Consider the following 22,285-nt stretch of genomic DNA (forward strand, 5'->3'; position numbering starts at 1 on the left):
TTATCACACTCCGCAACTACGTGAAAGGAGGTTGTAGAGAGGTGGGAGTTGGTCTCTCCTCCCAGGAGAGTGACAGGGCAAGAGGAAATGGCCTCAAAGTTGCACCAGGGGAGGCTTAGTTTGGATTTTAGGAAAAACTTTTTCACTGAAGGAGTTGTCAGGTGCTCGGACAGCCTGTGCAGAGAAGTGGTGGAGTATGAAGGTATTTAAAAGATGCGTAGATGTGGCACTCAGAAATATCGTTTACTGGTGGACTTGGCAGTGCTGTGTTAATGGTTGAACTCAATGATCTTAAAGGTCTTTTCAACCTAAACAATTCTATGTTTCTAAATAGTTTTAATGCTTGCTTAAGGTGAGAGACTGATTACCTGGGAGATGCAGGAATCCTATATTCATTAACAGACACAATAATTTACATTGATATAGCTATTGAAAGCTTGTGTAGGCTTGAAGGTTATACTTCTCTACAAAAATGAGAGTTCATAGTCTGTACTTTGATCCTTTGGTTGCCCGAATGCTTGCATTACTATGAATAGAGGAAACATGCTATTGGATTCTTTATGAGAGTCTGGTCCATCTTCCCCTATCACAAATCAGAGGGTTTTCTCACTTTCACAGTAAGTCCAGTGTTTCCTCTGTCTGTGCCATTAGACCCCTTCACATCCTCCAAAGGCCTGCAATGCTGTTAACTATTTCTCATAGCTCCTGACAACTGGCTGGGCTGGAGACAGTTCTTGCTGCAGCTCACTTGGTTCTAGGTATGTGCTCATGTTAACCAGCACATGTGTGCTGACTGAGTCAGGTTCACTTGCCTCTTTTTTTCTTATGAAAACTGAAATAACTTGCCAATTAACTATTGAAAATGCATTCTATTATCAATATATAGATTTAGGACACTATCTTCTTTATGCTACTTTGGTATAGACGCACTATACATAGGGTGCTCTACTACTATTACCTGTAGTTTAAAATTATTTACTCTTTGCAATTCTTCAGCATCTTCCTATGCATAATTAATTTTAAATATATGTCTTTACTGCCCTTCCCAGTTCTCTAAACATAGTCCCCATGAGTATAACATCGCTTCTAGTCATCCTGTCATTTGGATTTATGCATATGTTATCTGAAATGACTTATGAATTTTCAGAGGAATGTTGTTTCCATCTTCTTATCAAGGCCTTGGTCCTGCCTTGTTAAAGACAATAGTAATACCATTTTCTTTACTAAGAACAATTTCTAAAATACAATAACTTCTGTAATGTGTGGTTTAAGATGTCTGTATAGACATGCACATTTGGGAACAGCTCTTTAGGCTGTTTAAATTGTGTTTCATCATACTAAGATAGTAGTTGAAGAATTATTATTGCTTATAATTGCTGTATGTTTGTGTCTGGTTCTTTTGGTCAGCATTTATACTGTAGGTGGTACTCAGGAGAATTTTTTGCAAGCAAAAACTGCAGTTTCATGACTGTTGCCCTTGCTCAGCATCAACTAAGCGCTGATTCTTTGAGCAATCCTCTTGAAATCCATTGCTTCCTGAGGATTAAGTTGTGCTTTGCCATGAAAAGCTGAAATTGAGTCCAAATAATCCAAATTAACTGAATAGACTGAAGATGTAGACACTGACTTAAAAAATAATTTGGGTATCTGCACAGCCCCAGTCAGAGGGGAGCTGGCATGAATATGGGCCACTTCATTTATGCAATGAACACTGGGTCAAGTCAGAGGAATTCCTATGGCTTTCTGTAGCACAGGCCCAGCCAGACCAAGCTATTAGCTTCCTGTGAAAGCCTGGAAATGTATCTTTTGTTTGAAAATAGCCTGAGAGTTGCTGGAATTCTAAGGATGTTTAATTATTTAAAGATGCTTAAGCAAGTCAGTTATCTAAATATGCATGTGGGGAGGAGGGGAAGAAGAGTAATGACTGCAGGTTTTGACCTAATATACTTAGCCTGGGCTTTCAATTTTTACATATATATTGCTGTCTTTTGTTGCCTTTCTGCAGTAATTGGTGATTGTGAACCAGAGGATAAACTTGAAGCCATATATTAGAAAGCTTTAATAGGACAATTTCTAGTCACCCATTTGAATATCATTTGAATACTGGCTGTGCCAGGACCTGAGAGGCTTTTATGTTGCTTGTCTCCAAGTCTGACAGAAGATTTACTTGCCCTTGAGTCCATCTAATCAAATCATACTTTATCACTGATAAAGTAGATGCTATGAAACATACTTTACTCTTTAATAACCACATTAGACTTCATGACCACCAAAGGCAATTATCTGTCCTGTATTAAATAATATAAACATGTGCTTTTCATATCAACTTATTACCTACTTTTGTTTTCTGCCGTGGTTATACCCAGATGAGGAATTGTGTAAGTCGGCCATGAGTTCAGCAAGTGCTAACGTAACCCAAGTCTTTGTTGAAAGACATTATTTATTCTATCAATATTTAATGTGGACCAACCACTGACCTGCATAATTTGATAGAGATGGGTGAGCTGCTCCCTGAACACCTCTAATGCTCTCATGCTTTCTTCACTTTTTAGAAGTGATGTAAGAAAATATTCATCAAGCTCTGTGTTTGGGAAAAAAATGTGAAACAAGCTATTAGTACTTGGTATCGCACATATATTTTCCTGTCCTTTTTCCTGAAATTCTTTTTCAGCTCATCAGCTTCTCTTAGCTGATTGGATGTCCAAGGGCTCTACTGGCACACCAAGGCTGGTTACCAGCACACAATATGTGACGTACTTTCTCAGACACACATTAGCTTCTGCTGGGATTTGTGGTTCTTCCCCCAGTGAGCCCCTAGCAGACATCAAGTTATTCGTGATAAGCGTTGGGATGAGACTAGGTCAGGTTGCTCTTGGTAGCATTACTCCTGCTTAGCCTTATCCATGCTTTGTTGGCTCTAAATGCTGAGGCAGCTTCTGAGTCTGTTATGGCAGCTCTTTAAGAGCATCATTTGCAGTTATTACTCTAAGTACACCGAGATTATGTTTATTTCTCTGAACTGGAGTTAACCCTAATATTATTCAAAACAAATTCCACGAAGTCATCATTCATGCTGCTTTGCCTATATGTCCTTTTTCGCAGGTATGTTAATCATCTTGCATTATATGATTCAGTTTGTGATCTAAAAATGCTATTTGACCCTTTCTTTCTCATGTCAATGCCCTACATCTGTCCTTGGAAATTCAGTAGCATAATTTCCACTGCAGATACTTGTTCCTTTCTCTGTTGACTGTATGTGTGGGTGATAGGAGTATGAGAAAAAAATATTTAAATGCCATAAACAATATAGCCATGTGACAGATTATTTTATCTTGTCCCTTTGCTGTCCTCTCCATTTGGTCTCTTCTTTGGGGGTGTCTCCACAACACTGTGATAGGAGCTGCCATTAAAAATTACAACAGGCAAGATCGTTTCTTTTCTATGCCATGTGAAATTCTCGCAGATACTAAATGCTGCTTTGCAGGTCCTGTGAAGGGGGTAGGATTCTCTCAAGGGCTGTCAAATACAAGCATTTTTATGTCAAGGGTAATTGTTAAAGTCCAGGATATTATAGTATTCTCTCCCACAGGAAAGAGAGAACCTTTTTTTCAATGCGGTTAACACTTTCAGTTCCCTGAAATATTGAGATCACACCTGAAGACATAATAATTTTTAGCATGGAAGAACTGATTTAATTTATAAACAACTTAATGACTTTTAGTAAGCTTTTTATAGCAGGAGTCTAGATGCCAAAATCTAGTGCAGTAAAGCCATGAAGTAATTTACCAAAAATATGTTTTAGGAATTTCTGAAGGAGATACTAAAGTCTTTAAATGGTAAGGATTTAAGAAGAACTGTATTATGCACAAGTGGTCTGACACTCCTGTGTAACCTAAGTGTTATAGATAAAAAGAAAACTCAATTATATTTCTCCTCTTTATCTCATTTCATATAACCTATATTACAGAATCACAGAATCACACAGAATCACGGAATATGCTGAGTTCGAAGGGACCCTCAAGGATCATCAAGTCCAGCACTGGATCACCCCCAAGAGTCACACTGTGTGCCCAAGAGTATCATCCAAATATTTCTTGAACTCTGCCAGACTTGGTGCTGTGACCTTGGGGAGCCTGTTCCTGTGCCCAGCGTCCCTCTTTCTGATATCCAACCTAAACCTCCCCTGACACAACTTCAGACCATTCCCTTGGGTCCTATCACTGGTCACCAGAGAGAAGAACACATCAGTGCCTGCCCCACCTCTTCCCCTCACAAGGAAGTTGTAACTGCAGTGAGGTCTCCCCTCAGTTTTCTCTTCTCCAGGCTGAACAGACCAAGTGACCTCAGCTGCCCCTCATATGGCTTCCCCTCAAGGGCCTTCACCATCTTTATAGCTCTCCTTTGCACACTCTATAGTGGCTTCATATCTTTCTTATAGTGTGGCACCCAAAGCTGCCACAATATTCAAGGTGAGGCCGCATCAGTGCAGAGCAGAGCGGGACAATCCCCTCCCTCGACTGGCTGGTGATGCTTTGCCTGATGCCCCCCAGGACATGGTTGGCCCTCCTGGCTGCCAGGGCACTGCTAACTTATGTTCAACATGCCATTGACCAGTTCCTTTCTTGTCACTGCTTTCCAGCATCTTATTCCCAAGTCTGTATGTACATCCAGGGTCGTCCCATCCCAGGTGCAGAATCCAAGAATTTCCCTTGTTGAACATCCTATGGTTGGTGATTGCCCAGTTTTCTACTCTGTCGAAGTCTCTCTGCAGGGGACCCCTACCTTCGAGGGAGTCAACAGCTCCTCCCAGTTTTGTGTTGTCTGCAAACTTGCTTAGTATCCCTTCCAGTCCTACATCCAAGTTGTTTATGAAGATGTTGAAGAGCACAGGACCTAAGATGGAAAGAAATTACATATACATACTGCATAGCATACAAAGTACTGCAATCTTTGCTGCTGCAATCAAATAAAACTCCTTTCAGGGCAAAGAATCCAGTACTCATTTATTAGCTTGGTGTAGTACTGTATCAGAAAATGTTGCGTAGTGAGTAGTATTGCTGAAAGGACTACTCACTTATTTTGCCTTTAATATTTCATCTCTTTCCAAACTCTCTTAGAAAATTCAATATCTCTCTGTGTCAGTTTCAAATCAGTGTTCAGCCTGCTGGTGTTCCTGGCTTGCTTTCTGAGAAGACAAGTGTCCAGTGCAGTTCCAGGAGGGAAGCCACGCAATTTGAAGCTCAATCTTGCTCTAAAAAGCACTGGCCTGTTGCCACCTCTTGAAAGGTAGCACTTGTGTTCTTCATGGGAAAGTTAATACCAATGTTTATCCCCAGAACATCTCTCTCCAAGTCCATGTTATTGTCTTTTTTGCAAAAGCATGTTTAATTTAAATACAGATATATTCTAATAAGGAGACACTTTTACGCCAAAGGACCTCTCAAGGGTCAGTAGTATATTAAGGTTATTCAGCAGAAATAGCACAAAGTACTTTAGTGCTACTTTTTTTTTTTTAACTCAAGCATCTGTTAGTGATTCCTGACCAGATATCATGTGTCTGAGTGAACACAGTTTCAGTGCCTCATTAAAGGCAAGTTCCAAGCAACAGCAGATGGGGTTGGAGTTGGTTTTCTTAAGGAAAGTGAGAGCCAACGGAGTTTGATTTCAGTTTTAAGAATTGAACCTCCTGCCCTGGTTAACACTGAGATATTTGGATTTCATACAGATTGATAAGGAGATTACTGTAATGGGAAGATAAAGAGCGACCTCAGATCACCTGATTAGGACCTGATTTTATTCACTGTAACATGAAAAAATTGTTAGTAAGGGCAAAGTGGAAGAGCACTCAGATATGGCAAATTTTGCTTTGAGAATTCAATAAAACTGGTATGTAAAGACTTATGGGTTAGAAATACATGGAGTTCAAAGTTTGGAAGCTTGGTTAAGAAAGTTATGATTTCTCTTTCTGAAGAAAGTAAGAGGTGAGAAAAATGCTGGCCTGTGAATAAGGGTCTCTGGTAAAGAGATTTTAGTCAGGCCTTTCTATGCTAATTCAAATGTCTTTAAAAGTCAGGTTCCTGTAGTGAATGAAGAAAAAGAGTGAGAAGACCAATTTCCTTACCAAGAATGCTTGATGTGACATCTGAGTTTGACTTTGGGTTTGTCTGGAAGAACCATTACACAGCACTGGCTATGCAGAGATTTCCCCCTAACCTGGGCAGTTTTGTGTTAGACACATCCTAGAACACAAATGGAAATAATAAATGGCTGCTGTTACGTGTACCTGTATGCACAGGCTGACATCAGTAAGTAATGATAGTTGTTTAAATGTTTTTACTGGTTCAGTTTTTGAAATGCTTTGTAGTGCTTTTGACATGCCAACAAGCCAAACCTTCATCAGGGAGCTGTGGCAGGTCCCTGCATCTTAAAATAATATATATGATATTGTAACATAGGTACTTAGATCTGAAGGTGGATTTGTTACCTAGATCAGAATGACAAATGTTCAGGCATGAACGTGCTTGGTAATGTTCCCTTTTTGCTATTGCTCTGTCTCCAGAAAGGAGATCCTCTGATTTATTACTCCAGGACATGCCTCCCACATGAAGTGTCCCTGCCCAGTATGTGTCATGGGAAGGGCACAGGCTGTGCTGTATATTGCCACAAAAATACAGTCAGTCAGCCTGCTGGATTACAAACACAGCACAAATTTACTCATTTGAAACAGAATCTTGTTTAATTTTTGATTTTTTTGTTTTTACCTTTGAAAACCAAAGGGGAAACCATTGATTTCATGCAATTTCAGGAGGCATTAGTCTTGATGACAAATGTGAAAAAATAAAAGAAAATAATCTTGATTCAGACTAATAAGAAAGGGATGTCTTCCTTGTTTATGCTGTGTGCTAGTCAAGGCAAAATAATTTTACTTATCTAAATGACAAAGCAGGGATTCTTGTGTGTTTATTGCCATACAGCAGATTCTGCATGTTTGCTGGTTTATTTTTAAATAACACTTGTAAAGCTTAAATTGAAATTTTTCACACAAAATCTTTAGTCTTTGATTATATTTGATTATATTCAACAGATGAAGATTTAATATTTTTTAAAAAATCTTTAATATAGTTTAAGGCCGCTTTTTAACGTAGATATCATTTGAACTATGTCAGATAAAATGGAAAACTGTCTTGGCAAATATCATACAAGACTTTAGTGAATAGAATAGAAAGCTAATGATGAAGGAAACTAGTCATCTTGGGTAAAGTCAAAAATTCCTTGAGTGCTGGTAGACAATACTTTTTTATTTCATGGTTTTTATAAGAAGTGTTTGACTCACATTATAACGGGGATAAATTGATCCAGTATTAAGAAGTGTTGTGGAGGGATTTTCCAGAGGTGAAGAACTAGGGTTCTGTGTGCTGTGTTCCCAGATGGACACTCAAAGTCATGCTTTTGATCCTCTTTTCCCCTTTTGTTTAGAGCTCATCTAGGGTAAGTTGCAATAAGAGAAGGACATAAGTAATGAAGTAACGCTTCTCTTGAGCTTTACACTCAGCAAGAGATGGAAAAAATTTTATTCAAGCTTTAGCTAATAAATATATATTTACATTAACTGTACAAGGTAGCTTTTGCTTTAAACCATAGTAGATGTGATATTTTTAGATGGAAATGTAACTTTCTTTGGTGAATTTTTCTCCTTAAGTTGTATATTAATTTATGTAGCACCATTTATAGAGGGCACAATATGCTAGTGATTCCCTTCTTCCCAGATTAGGCCTCACTGATTTCCTGAAGGAGTAACATGAGAAGTAATGTCTGCAGTGCTAAATTTACAACTTTACAGAGACAGTTGTCTAATTGGTGTAAATCCCTAAATTGCACTCTGATTGAATTTGTTGGCCTGAGTGTTTAGTTTGCACTTTTGAAATTCATCTCCTGTTCATTCTCTCTTTGTTGCACTATAGACAAAATAGTGCAGTAGGCAAAATTAATTTGTTCCAAGTGAATCTAAACTGAAAAATGCTCTCCAGCTGGTGATGGCTTTCAGTCCATCAGATCAGAATTTTACATTTTAACTATGTTTTAGCTGTTTTTGTAAATCACTAAAGATAACTTCTAACACTTCAGGACATGAGGCTCTATGACAACAAAGGTGTATTCAGTGCTCTCTACCAAAAGATTTTAAAATTGTCTAAAAAACGTATATTTCCTTGCTCCTAAATATGTTTCACCAAAATAGGATATGACTTTAAAAGCAGATATTTGCTAAAAAAACAAAACCAAAAAAATTTTGTAATCAGATACTTTTCAGACAGTTGCAAACATATGGTCTTTGTTCTCATGATCATGCAATCTTGAAAAAGCTGTTGTAACTTGGCACCAAAAAGTTAACTTGCTGTTAATGGTATATTAAATACTTACTTGTCTGCTTTTAGTAGCAATAAAATAGCTCCTGTTAAAGTCAATAGTAAAATACATTTCAGTAAGGCAGGATCAAAGCTCGAATGAATACACAATTTCCTTGTGATGCTCTTCATAAAACATTCAAGTTTTGTCCTTTGTACATAAGTAGTGACTCCTGAGAGAGAGCTTTGTTTCAGCATCAGGAGCACACTACACTGTCTCTGGTAGCAAAATCACTTTAATCTGGAGGTGACAAACAGGAGAGATTAATGGCTTCAATTTGGACACACACAGACAAGTACCACATGGATTCTTTAACAAAGGCAGAACATGATTGCCTGAGATTTAAGAAAGAAAATACTGATTTAGTTCATGAGCTTAAAATATGCATTATTATATAGCTTCAAGTACTTTTAGTATCACCATAGAGATGGGAATACACAGAAAAACTGCTTAAGTGTATGTTTAAGTATAAAATGAAATTTCATGAACTTCAATATCAAAAGACACTTCACTAACATTAAACTGAGGGGTTAGGCAGGCATTTAAACATTGGAGTATTTGTTACATCATTGTTTTTACAAGGAGACGGAGAGGCCAAGTGACTTCCCCAATATTTCCCAAGAAGCCTGGGGAGGAGAAAGGAGCTGAACCCAATTTTCTTGTGCTTTAGACCCCAGGTTAGACTCAAGAGTGACCTACAAAGTCACTCTTGTGACCTACAAAGTAAAATGCAGATGGTGTCAGCATTGCTAATTGTAGATGCAAATCCTGGTAGAATGGAAAAAAAAAATCCAGTCTTTGCACTACTAGGGGCTTTTACTAGACATCTTTTTAGACAGATATTTTAGATAAGATATTTTAGTCTAGGTTTGTCAACAAAAGTCAGTGAAACTTTCAACACAAAAATAAATTACAGAAATTTTAGACATCCCTTTAATACATCTATGTATATTTTTCCTTGTCTTTGCCTTGTTTTCAGAGATTATTTGACCCTTTTCTGAAAGATGGGAGAGAGGGGCTAGGATTTGAAGGAAGGTTACAGAAATGATGTTGATAGATTTTAATTGCTAGCTAGTGTGCTGTCTTTTTCTTAAGTCAATTAAAATAAAAGGCTTAGAACACAGGAGGGTGCAAAGAGGTGAGAAGAACTGATGTATGATCATATTAGCTGGAGAGGTGTAATGTTCATTTTCAAAGGCACAAGGGAGTGCAATGATGATGGACCAAAAAAACCTCTTCTCATCTTTCTGTTATGCTGGGAGCATAGGAAGATTTTTCTTGGTGGTTGATATGAGTGTCACAAGAAATGCAGTCTAAGACTTTCTGAAGATTAACTTGTGATGTGTGAGACTGCAACCAAGAAACACTAAGTACCATTCAGGCCTCTGTGATGGTGTGACATACTCAGCACTTTTAAAAAAGCAGGCCATTTAATTATAGCTGGGAGGCTAGGGAAGGTGAGTTTTAAAAATCTTAGCGAAAAGCCTTAAAATATCAAAGGGAAATAAGTCTAAAAGTTAAAAATGTGAAGTTAAACATATGGTGCAATAATTTGTGGGTTGCTGTCAATTATGCAAGTTGATTGGAATTAAGTAGAACTCTATCAATACTAGCAAAGCAGGTGGATGGACCCAATTTAATCAGCTTCTTCCCTCCACACTCTCAACTGGGTATCTTTGACGTAAGTGTTTTTGTTGGAAAATGGCTGTGGACTAATATAATAACATTTTTCACTGGACTTGTGGGGCCTATCCTTCCTATACTGTCCACAGATTGCAGTAGGAACAATGAGAAAGAAAAGGCCAAACGCAGAAGATACAAAAGCTGTTTTTTAGCTAAATCACAAACACTAAGAAATCAAAGATAAAAAAACAACAGAACAACAACAAAACAAAACAAAAAGTAACAACCCCAACTGACCATCTGATAGTGCTGTTCAGTCCAAGAATCCCTTAAGCTGTCTGCTTTACGAGACTCCAAGGGCAAAACAGCCTCTGCATTTTGTGTCAAGACTGCAGTGATAGAATACTCTTACAGTGGATTTAGTTCATCCCCAACAGTTCTTCCACTGATACTATTGGGGTTTTTATACAGTGTTTGGCTTTGAGGCACTCTATTTTGAAGCTCAATTCCCCTCCTTCCTGAAAATAGAAAAGTAATCCTGCTGCCTTTGGGAGAAGAAGTTGGCTCCAAGAAGAATTATATTAGCATGACATATATAAAAATAAAGAAGGAACTTGCCTGAGAGAGAACAATGAACATTTATTTACTGTCTCATGGCAGCAATATTTTGTGTCGGTGTGGAAGGTCACCAAATGACTTATATGCTACCTAAATCTCACTTGAAGGCCCACTGTTTTGTCTCTTTTCCTTGATTACTTAGAATGAGAATTTCTTCCCTGTCCTGGACCTGAACCAGTTAAAAGCTGGATAGAACTACCCATGCCTTTCTGATATATGATCATGTGTGCACACTCAGGCACTTCGTGCAGTAGTAGAGGAGGAAGCACAGACTAAAACTGTGCTTGCTGCCTGACGTTGTTGCAGTGGATGAGCCTGTATTTCAATAACCATCCAACAAAAGAAAAAAAATTACCTCAGTTCCCCAGTACCTCCCTCCACATCCAACTCCTTCGTGTCGCCATCCTGGTTGTGCGAGCAACTTTCATCCAGCCTTGGATTCAGGAGCGATACCTTCTCTTGTCAGTTGGAGGAAACATTTCCATTTATGTTGATCTGTTATGAACTTGTGGTAGACTGTTGGCAAGCAAGTCTCTAGTTGAATGGTAGTTAGTGACTCTTAAGAAGAACCTGTTAAGCACAAGAAAATAAAAAGCAAATTGAAGAGGTCTCTGTGCTTAATATTGCATAAGCTGGCTAACTTGTTCTGAACTTGTTTATTTTAAATATTGTGGAAATCTAAATAATCTGCAAATCTGGTTAAGAACTTTAGCTTCGACAGGATGCTAATAAATTGGTCAACCATAGTGTAAAATGCACATTAGTTTTTGGACTTTACGTAGTAGTTTAATTGTGTGCTAAACTGAAAACAGAAATAAACACCAAGTTTAAATAGTGTTATCTTAATATATTGTAACACATACTCTAGTTTAGCATTTAGAGATAAATGTATTTGAAAACGGAGAGGAAGTGGGATAAATATAACAACATGAGTAAAGTACATATGAATTTCATAGAGTATTAATCTTTAATCTTTAAAGTTTCGTGTTCAAGGCTCTAAATACATTAATCCAGCTGTCATCTCTTCTCTGCTGTCTTGATCATGCAGGTCACAGATGTTGCTATAGTAACCTTGCATTACCAATGCAAAGACAATGAAGGATCTGGCTATCTAGATAAATAAAATAATTGAGGGGTGCTTGCAACCAGCACCCCTAATGTAATGCCTAGATTCATTGAATGAACACTCGGTCCTGTGTGGATTAGGCCCTTGAATTGGGGTGTATGAGAAAGGCTGGCACTCAAAGCCGATTTCCTGTGGAACAGATAAGTAATTAGAGACATGCAGTTCACTGGGAAAACCCATGCATTGTGGCACATATGATGTTCATTTGTTGCAGTCTTCCATCACACTCTGGTATGGGTCCTGTGTGCAAACCTGCTCTCTGGGATGCATACATTATTTGGATATTTTGAAAACCAAGAAAAGGTGGTTTCTGTGAAGCTGGGGTAAGTCCATGTTGTTGAATGCACTTGTTGAAGCACACAGCCCAGTGCTAGTGGGGATAGGCACTTTGTCTTACGGTAGAAATGATCAGATTACAGAGTGGTACCAGGCATAATTGAATGTTAATGCTGGTCTATCATGGGGATCTGTCTTGATGATAAAGGAATGAGAAGCTGCAAGTGAGAAGAAGCAAAAAAGTTCTGAATCAGATTTGCCTGTAAGTTGAATATTTCTGATAGTTATTCCAGGGATTGGAGGCCCAGCTGAAGATTTGCAGTATTTTGGTGTGTAGAGGACCCACATGAACTCTACAAGGGGAAAAATCCTAACTTGGGTCAGGTTTTTTATAGAGAGGAAGCTTGCTGTGGGAGTTGTTTCCTTTTATCAGGCCTCTGAGTTTTTAGAAAGCACTGCCTTCTTGTAGGAAATTCTTTTAGGAAGTTTGAGGCTTTTCCTCTAAGTTGGTTTTAGTTAAATATGGCCACTGTGTTCAAAAGTAATGAAGGAATGCAGGTAAAAGACAGGCAGTAGCGAGTGCAGGCATCATGGAGTAACAATGAAAACTCCATTTCCATTGGAAGCCAAACCTCAAAATACTTCTGTAGCCACAGCTCATCTGTGCTACCAGTTGAAGTTGCTGGCCAAGCCTGTGAAATACCACTTGAGTCTAAATCAGTGAAATAAATAGTTAAAGTTGTAGTCTCCTGTGAGCCTTCATTCAGCCTTCAGTCCTACAAAGGAAACCTCTTATTGCTTTAGAAGGGTCCCAAATCTTTTCCTTTTTGTCTGGCCCTGAAAAGCCAGATCAGTTTTGCGACTTGCTTTGTCGAGACTGTCAGCCTGCTCCCGCCAAGGGGTTGCTGCTGTCCTGGCAGCTTTCTGCAGGGGGAACAAGGGAAAGAAAGATTTTGCATCAGCAATTCCACTCATATTGCTTTCCTTGCCTCCTTCCCAGCACAAAGGTGGTTTTGTTTGTGCTCAAGAACCAACTAAAAAGTTTGGCTGTGAAATGAGTTCTCCTCTGGAGAAAGGGGAAGGGGGTAGAAGATGTAGCGTGCAACTTCAGACACAAACTTGTATCCACTCCCTCCTCCAGCACACAGACTAGAGATGGCTATTGCTTTAGCTGGTTGTTGTGTTGTTTCACACAGCTGCAGGACAGCTCATGAGATAGCAGTTGGTGGTTTGAATCCTTGACAGAAGCAATTTAGCAAACTGGAATATTCTGTTCTAATTTTGTGATGTAATTAGATAGGAGAGAACTTGAAAGAAAAGGTGTTCCTCCCTTGTTGGTGGGACACAGGGAATGGTTGGGTATTTGTAATTTGCTCACATTATTATTTGTTTCAATTCAGAATCTTCAGTGTTGTCAAAGGTGGGAGAGAGGAAGAGCACTTCCCAAGATGTTCATTACTTCAGCAGACTAAATAACATTAGACTCATTGAAATAAAAATTCTCCCAGTGGTTCCCACTGGCATACACACCAGTGTACACTCATACAGTGTATAGTGCGTCAATCTCTGTTGATAAAATAGATTCTGCTCCTGAAAAGCTCTTATCCATGTTGCTTGTTGCTTGTGTAACCAAGGATTTGCAGGATCAGACAAGTATCCTCATTGTTCTTCTTCCTGCCAGAGATGAGGGAGGTTTTTGTGTTTATTAGTCTTATGAAAATGTAGCCAGGAACAAAGCATTGCTGAGCACATTTTAAGGTCTGGGCTTCAAGGATAAATGGATAGGAATGGCCCATATTCCCAAGACAGCTGGGCACAAAAAACTGAATGTCCAACTCTGTGCTTATATCCTTTGGGCAATGATGGAGGAAGCTTCCACAAAAGACAGTGGTTTACATATTTTGAAGTGAAGACAGAATGTGTAATGCCTCCATGAGGAATGTTAGTGAAGTGAGTTGCCTGGCGTCATTCCTTATGGGCTTGGTGCCCTTTCTCAGGCTCAAGCCTATGGAATTTGCAGGACAATCAGCCACATTGTCCCAACAGCTTGGTATGTTCAAGCAAAGGTATGGGATACCAAATGTCTGCATACAGGGCTGTGACAATCTCCTTCTAGCTTTTTGGCTAAAAGTGGCTTAGACCTTTGAACCTGATGTCTGATCCTGCAAGTTAAGTGCTGGCTTGGGGGTTGAGTGGAGAGAAAGCCCAGTCATTCTCTTCCTTTTCACTACCTGTGCACAGATGTGAGACATGGAAGAAGCTGTGGTCTGTGGAGCTGCTTTCCATCAGAGGAGCACACCAGTTGGACTGGTTCATCCCAGGGCTGCTGCTGAATCTTCAAAAGGCATCACATAAAATTCTATTTGTAATGGAGTGAGGAAGGGTGGAAAGGAATAAAGGGTGAAGGAACCATTTTATTTAAAAATTCGTTCATACCATTAGTGAAGGTCTAGTTTGGCCTGTGAGCTTGCCAGCATCCCCTAATGCACATCACTTAGAATAAAATGACTTCTGGGTGTAAGGAAGATTTGAATTGTCTTTTCTGTATCGCTAAATAATGATTACCTGGGGAGATACGAAATGCAAATTGAAAATGAATGCTGTATAGCTGGTAATATGTTAGATGCATTATCTCCAACATGAGGCCTTCAGTCAAAAGATAAGGTCATCTGTAACGGTTAAAGAGCACTGCAGCAGCTATTTATATTTTAATTTTTCCTCTTTTTTCGTTTGAATTTTCTCCTCATAAGCAGTGAAACACTTTTCTGAGGACATGCGTCATGACTTCTTCCTAGATAACCTAAATGATATTGTTTTGTACAGTTTATTAGATAGAGGTTGCAGGGGATCTGTACTTTGCTGAATGACTGATCTTCACTAGTTTTCTGGAAATGTGTGATTTTTCCCTTTGCATTCTTTTCTGAAAAATCTCACTTTGTACAATTGCCGTGTGAACAATTCAGAGCATGAAAATATTAAGCCTCACTTCTATGTTCCTGAAGTGGATTTGAATTTTTTTTCTAGATACGTCATTACAACTTACCTTACATTACACTGAGTCAGACAGCAGTGTAGAAGAGGTACTAATTAGTCCCACGAAATATCCCTTGTACTTTGCTGAATGGCAGAGGGCATGTTTCTTAAACTTAAGCACTCATTTTTCACATTTAGAAAATGGGGCTGAAATTACTGATGCTAAAAGTGTATAATGTAGTGAATCCTAGTCAGCTGGGGCAAGATTTTGCTGGACAAATGTGCTGGAGGGAGAGGAGTATGGCCTGCCTCAAATTACTCTCCGAATATTCCCAGTGAGAACAAGGAAACTTAAAGCAGGTGGAGACTTTTCTGTTCTGTTTGCTGAAGTGGGAATGGTTGTAGTGGGTCGTCTTGCAAACCTCCTGGTTTTTCTTCCCATGCAGCAAGAGGAAACCTTTGAAGCTTTGTGTCTTCTGGGGCTAGAGCAGTTCTGCACTGCTGAAGTTAGTGGCATGAACCATCCACCAATGAAGTGCATAAGCAACAATGGAATTGCTATTTAGTTGAACTCTGCTTTTCCAGTAGTTAATTATACTTCTTGTATGTTTTTTCATGTTTAAGTTGTATCGTTACACCTAACAGAATGTTTGTTGCTACCTGCTGTGATTTTGAATAATTCATGACATTAGTATGCAATGTGGGACCATCATAACCCTGGAGCAAACCAAAGGTTGATTCACTGTTTTTGTGTCTTTGAAGGCAAATGGAAGGCAGGTTCTGGCTTCTATGGTCCTCTATCAGAAAATCAATTTAAAATCAGCCAGTCAAGTTAAAGTAGACATAATAAGGATATGGTATCACAGTATATTTGAAATATTTTTATGAAATCACTTGCTAAGATAGAAATAACCTGAGTAAATCGGCCCTGGACCTCTGTAAACAGCAGTGTCTTGTTCTTTCCATTAATTGTTTCCACAGATGTAGTCAATGACAACATTGTGTTTATTCTATGGCGGTGTTACTGCAGCTCTCAATTTCATTTGATTTCATTTCCTTTTCTTAATGGATGGATTTACCAAATCTAAAAATAATTTTTTTTTTTTTTTAAATCATGACAGGGATTTTCTTACATTCGTTTTGTGAGTTGCCCTGGAAACAAGAAAACACTGAAGTTAGGTCAGAAAAATGGTGTCATGCCAACCACTGTTGTTTCTGTTTCTTTGGTTCCAGCTTAATACTAGATAAATTATATGGCTCAGGAGGCCAGCTGATAGCTGATGCTGGCAAGTAGCTTCTGAACAAAGATAGGTGTGGCATGTTTGTTTTGATTAGAAGAAAGTCAGTGGAAATACTCCACAATGAAAAGTCTCCCTCAGCCTGCCATGTGCGCTGGAGTTGCTTCTCTCTGCCACTGTCTGTGCTTCGTTGCATTGACTCCATCTTTATACGGGCTATATCAGCCAAGATCTTTCAGAGAGCAAGGATGAAATCTTCTTTCTGGCAATCTTCACAGGTTTGAGATATTTTCTGATTTTTCCAAATGATGAAAATGCTGGTACTCTGAACATGAAGCAGACCTGTTTAATGTTAAAACAAAGGTCATTCCTAAAGGTTAACTGCCTTATAAATAGCCAGATTGTTCCCTCCACTCACTACAAGTTTGCAATCTGCTTAATATATGCACAGTCAGGGAGAAGCTGTAAATATAATGCTAAAAGCAGACACTTGGAACTATTGCTCTTGCTTCTCTTCAGCTTATGCAACTGTTTGCAGTAGCTTGCTGCCAACACAACTGTTGTGTCCTCGTACTTTGGGCTTCATCTTATAAGTCTTCTAAATAGAGTGTTCGCATTCCAACACTCTTGAACAGATCTGTGTGAGGAGGTTTTGCAAGACCAAGTCATTAATTGAAACCCACAAATATATCACCACTTGCTTAAGTCATTAGTCTAGAACTGAGCTAGCTCATGAAGTTATGCCAGCTGGAGTCCTCACTAAAAACCAAAACCCTAGTAACCAAACATTTTGACCATCAGAAGCTTGGACTTCAAATCTTATCCAGACAGATCATTTCACCTGCTTCTCCCCTTGCAAATGATTTGAAGTTCCTTCTTCCAGAGGTTTTCCTATGAGTCTTGTTGATCTTTCAACTGCAGCTTTATGTCACAGAATCACAAAATATGCTGAGTTGGAAGGGACCCACAAGGATCACAGAGTCCAGTTTCTGGCCCTGCACAGGACAATCCCCAAGAGTCACAGCATGTGCCCAAGAGTATCATCCAAACGCTTCTTGAACTCTGTCAGGCTTGGTGCTGTGACCACTTCCCTGGGGATCCTGTTCCAGTGCCCAACCACCCTCTGGCTGAAGAACCTCTTCCTAATATCCAACCTAAATCTCCCCTGACACAACTTCAGGCCATTCCCTTGAGTCCTGTCACTGGTCACCAGAAAGAAAAGATCAGTGTCTGCCCCTCCTCTTCCCCTCACAAGGAAGCTGTAACTGCAATGAGGTCTCCCTTCCATCTCCTCTTCTCCAGGCTGAACAGACCAAGTGCCCTCAGCTGCTCCTCACACAGCTTTCCCTCAAGGCTCCTCACCATCTTCGTTGCCTCCTTTGGACACTGTCTAACAGCTTAATATCTTTCTTATATTGCAGTGCCCAGAACTGCACACAATATTCAAAGTGAGGCCACACCAATGCAGAGTACATGCCCACTGATAGCTGTTCTCTTCTTGTCCGTCTGTTCTATCTGTATCCATAGCCATCTTTCTGCAGACAGGCACAGAAGATCTCTGACAGTAGATAGCATTCTTGCTCCATATGCATGTAAGTCGATTGAAGGTGATGAGGTGATCCAGGAAATTGCTGCCCTCAAAAATTCCTGGGACTGCGCTGGAGGCATGGGGTAATCTCTCATACCTCTCTATCACTGTTGATCTCCAAGAAATCCTGATAAAATTATTGTCTAATGCTTTAGCAAAGTGTATGAGGGAAGAATGCATTTTATGTAAATTTAGTCAGAAAGTCTTTGAAACTAATTGCTTAAAGTGAGTGGGGAAAGCTGATGGAGTGTGATAGACATACAGAGGGTTTTTTTCCTGCTTTCAGAATAGATAGTCTTGATTAACTGGGCTTAGTATAGCACTGCATATATTAACTGAGCATCAAATTGCTCAGGGGATGAACCTGCTCTGTGCATGAACTTTACAGGCCATGCTCTGAATGTTATTACAGATGTGAGTTTAGGAAGTTTTGGAGTTACTCTTCTGTGAATAAAACCACTGGTTTTTGTGAACTTGGTATTGAGTTATTGTCCTGGCCTAGTGTCAGTATTTTTTTTAGTAGTAAAAATGGAATTAAATGCACAAAAAAAATATGTAAAGCCATACCTACAGTCTACCTACAGTACAGCCTACCTACTTTTCTTCTGAAAAGTCTCAGACTTGGGAGTAATGCTAGGGAAATCCTCCTTCACATATGCTACTCAGCATTGGTACCCTGAGAGGTGTCAAAGGTTTGTCTGTCAATCAGTCTGCTACTTCACCTGCCAGGTCCTGTTTAGTCTTTCTGTTTTGTGCTTGTTGGACACACTGACTTGTCTGCTAGAAGAGCCTCTGACCTTTCTTTGCTGCTGTTCTAGACATGGTCTACCATTCTGCAGGTGTGAGCTGCACACCTTGTTCCTGGTACATCACCTTGCATTTAACCATATTTGCATACTTATAGAAAGTCAGTGATTTCATTTCCACACTAGCTGGAGGCTAGAGTTACAAGTTAGAGCTATGTGCTTGATCTAGAACTGGGTTTTGCATAGGTGTCTACATGTATTTGACACCTGAATAAAACACATCATTGCGCCTGCTGTAGTAGGTCAAATCTGGTGTTCTTAAGTATGTATAAGTGCATGCCATGGACCTATGCATACTTCATTTCAGTGTGAGAGCTGGGCACCTGCTGTCGATTTGTGTACCATTCCCTTCAAAATACCTTGACCTAGTTTTAATAGAGAAAAGATTTTTACAACATCCAAGACTGGATAGTCTTCTCCGTGCTGTGCCCTGTGGACACATATGATCCCTGCCTATGGCCTTGAGCATTTCACTGTGGTGACTGCTGGATGTGTGACAAAATGGACAAGGTCTAAGGAAAAGGCAGAGCAAGAAGTAGCTGCAAGAAAATGTACTGGAGGGAACAACTCAGTTAACAACTGAGCTTAAAACATTTTCGTAAAATACAACTAACATGAATTAACTCAAAATATTTTCTTTCAAAAAAAAAAAAGAAAGAAAAAAACCCCCTAACTTGAATGAATGGGCACTAGTGAATTAATAAAAAGCTTAATGAAAAGGATCTATAGTGTCTGACCGTAAGGACCAGGCGGAGAACAATTACAGGTCTTTGGAAAAGTGAAGACTGAGATTTCAGTGGGTCTCCTTTAACAGGAAAAAAAAGATGGATATGAGCCTTTGATGAGCAGCGCACAAGGTTATATAGGAGTCACAGCATATTCTGTCTTATTTGGGACAGAAAGCCAGATGCATCACTGTTACATAAGCCTGCTGACCTGCATATGGAGCTTTGTGGTAACAGCAGTTTCAGAAAAATAAATCCTGTTCAATTTAGCTTCCATGAAGATACAAAATCCCACAAAACACATTCTTCCCTAGAGGGCTTGGTTTTGAAATTTAAATTGGGAGAGCATGAATACCTGGGAAAAAGACGATGGGTAAAAAGACAATGTGATGCAAGCTCAGTCTGCTGACTAATGGTACAATCTGTATATTAGGGAATGGGACCACACCAGCCGTAACAGCTCATTATTCAAGTCATGCAGCATGAAAAAAGATCATACCAATTTGCAGAGGATTTTTATAGGTTTGTTTAACTTTATATTATTCTGATTTGAAATGAAAATGAATAAAATAGAATATTTTCAGTTGGAAGGGGCCTACAGTGATCATCTAGTCCAAAGTTAATGACATCTAGAACTAGAGATATCAGAAGCTCTGGGGTTCCCAGCTTGAGGAATCCTGTCAGGATCCTCTGGCTGCTTAGGGTGCCAAGGAATTGCACATTTCCAGAGCTTCCAGACTCTTGCTTCTTTTCTTTCTGCCTGGTGGGCTAACAGAGAGTTGGCAGCCTTGGAGTTTATGAGCAGGGATACTCTGCTCTGAGTTTACTGGCATCCTGCCTAATGAGATCTGTAGAGGAGCCAGCAGCTTAGGAGCTCTGCAATCTCTGAGACAATCCTGGAGCAGTAACTTCTTTTTAACTCCCACTCTCTGTCAGCCTGTCAGGAGTACAGCTGAAGAACAGGGAAGAGGACCTGGCAGGAAATCAGTCGTGATTTCTGCAGTGTCATCAAAGTCAAATGTGCCATTAAAAATGTTTCTGCCCACTTTCAGTAACGCCACAGAGAAACCGTAAAAGGTCAGCACCTGATCCTGGAGGTCCTGCATCTCTTTGCTTTAGATATCATGGGTGCAAAGCTCAATGAGGTAGAGGAGAGGACACAGAAATATTTACACCATCCCAGTATCTTTGTAGTTGGGATGTGGGTCACCTGCAGCTCTTCACACAGCGCTAGTCTGCCTGGAGTCAGGTGGCCTACAAATCCCAGTTGTCCTAAAGGTATTGGAGGACACGGTTATTCCAGGACGGCTCTTGACTGACATAGTGGCTAATATGATAATACTGGAAAAGCAGATGAAATACATGTTGGTTCCCTGTGCTTTTTCCCATGCTTGCTTTATGATTGACCCTGAGGTCTGCATCTGAGTAGAGATATTGGTCCGAACAGAGTGGACAGGAGAGTTGTCCAGGCATATGTGTGTCCCAAGCATGTACTAAAATTCAATACAGATATTACCAATCTAAGTTATAGCAGCCTAAAGGTTGCTGTAATTTGTATTTATAATCTGCAGCTACAGAGTGACGTTTTAGCAGCTGTGGATCCCTAGAAGGTGAACATCCTCTTGCTTTCCCTATGCAGAGTTGGAGGATGATAATACAATGGGCCTTGCGGCTCACTGTCATGACTGTGGCCCCTGCAGGGTGAACTAGGACTAATGATGCAATGCAAAATTGCCCAAATGACAGAGAGAATCTGGGCCACTGCGTTCATCTTGTCTGATTTCCAAATTTTTCAGTGCTCAGGGGGACAGGATTATAACAAAGTTTGACTTCCTGCTATGTAGGTCATATGCTTTATGCTGAATCCTCCATCACAGGGGTAAAGCTGGAGCAGGGAAACTTGCTTTACTTCTGTAAATGTCAATGGGAATAACAAATTTTTTCTTTTGTTAAATAATTTTCAGGTAGTTTGATTTGTGGTAAAACCATTTAGATTTTAACTGTTGGTGGTTCATTAAAATATGTTGCAGTAACAATGTGTTGCAGTTATTAAACTCTACAGGCTTTAGGTTGCTGTGGCTGAGCAAGATTCACTGTTGGTCTGGAGGATTTACAGGTGACAAGCTGTCTGCCTGGCTCCACCATGGGGTGTTCAGAGGTACCATCACCCTGGTGCTCCTGTGACCACAGCTGTCCATTCGCTGTCTCTGCATACAGGGCTGTGCAGGCTGATACACAAATCTGCAGTGGGTTGATCTGGGAACAGAAAGCCTATGATTTGCTCATAGACTTGTAAAGATACTGCTTTGATTACTACTTTAAAAAAAATAAAACCTGACCTACTCTAGCAGGCAGGTATTCTGGCATTTAACAGAACTTTGTAAAGATCAGGCAAGGAAAACAAAGCAAAACAGAAATGCTCAAATATTTGTGTCCTCCTGCCTTCCTCAGCTTTTGCTATGGGATGCAGAGCATCTCGAAATCCTCTTTGTCAGATGCTGTTTTATCTGCATTGGATGTCCATGCATCATTTTTTCCTGCAAGGTTGGAGAGGTAGTGAGATAAAAAATGCTTTGCTGAAATGTGAATTCGCTTGCCCAGTTTTCTGAGGCTGACAGCAGCAAGGCAAACCTGCTGATCAGTTACTTGTATGACTGTGCATTTTAGAGGAAGATTTTTCTTTGTTACTGCTGCAGCTCTGTTGTAGCAATTAAAAAAAAATGTGTCTAAGGAGGAGGCAATAACTCTGAAAGTGTCTTTGATGACTAAACATTAAACTCTAAATATGCAGCGTTGCTACTGATTTTTCCAGTCTCCTGTGAGTCATAAAATTTTGTCTCATATCGAGTGAGCCAGCCTTAAGGACCGTGATTTAAAAAAAAAAAAAGCCTGTGACTCTCCCCCAGTCA

At 39.7% G+C, this 22,285-nt stretch overlaps 1 protein-coding gene across 4 annotated transcripts in view; it reads left to right on the forward strand.

Annotated features, from left to right (window-relative positions):
- The window catches only part of C4H4orf50 (chromosome 4 C4orf50 homolog), an 87,685-nt gene that overhangs the window by 54,797 nt on the left and 10,603 nt on the right, over nt 1-22,285 (forward strand). The window lies entirely within an intron of this gene.

The sequence above is a fragment of the Chiroxiphia lanceolata genome, chromosome 4 (genome assembly GCF_009829145.1).
Source record: "Chiroxiphia lanceolata isolate bChiLan1 chromosome 4, bChiLan1.pri, whole genome shotgun sequence".
Classification (NCBI taxonomy): Eukaryota; Metazoa; Chordata; class Aves; order Passeriformes; family Pipridae; genus Chiroxiphia; species Chiroxiphia lanceolata.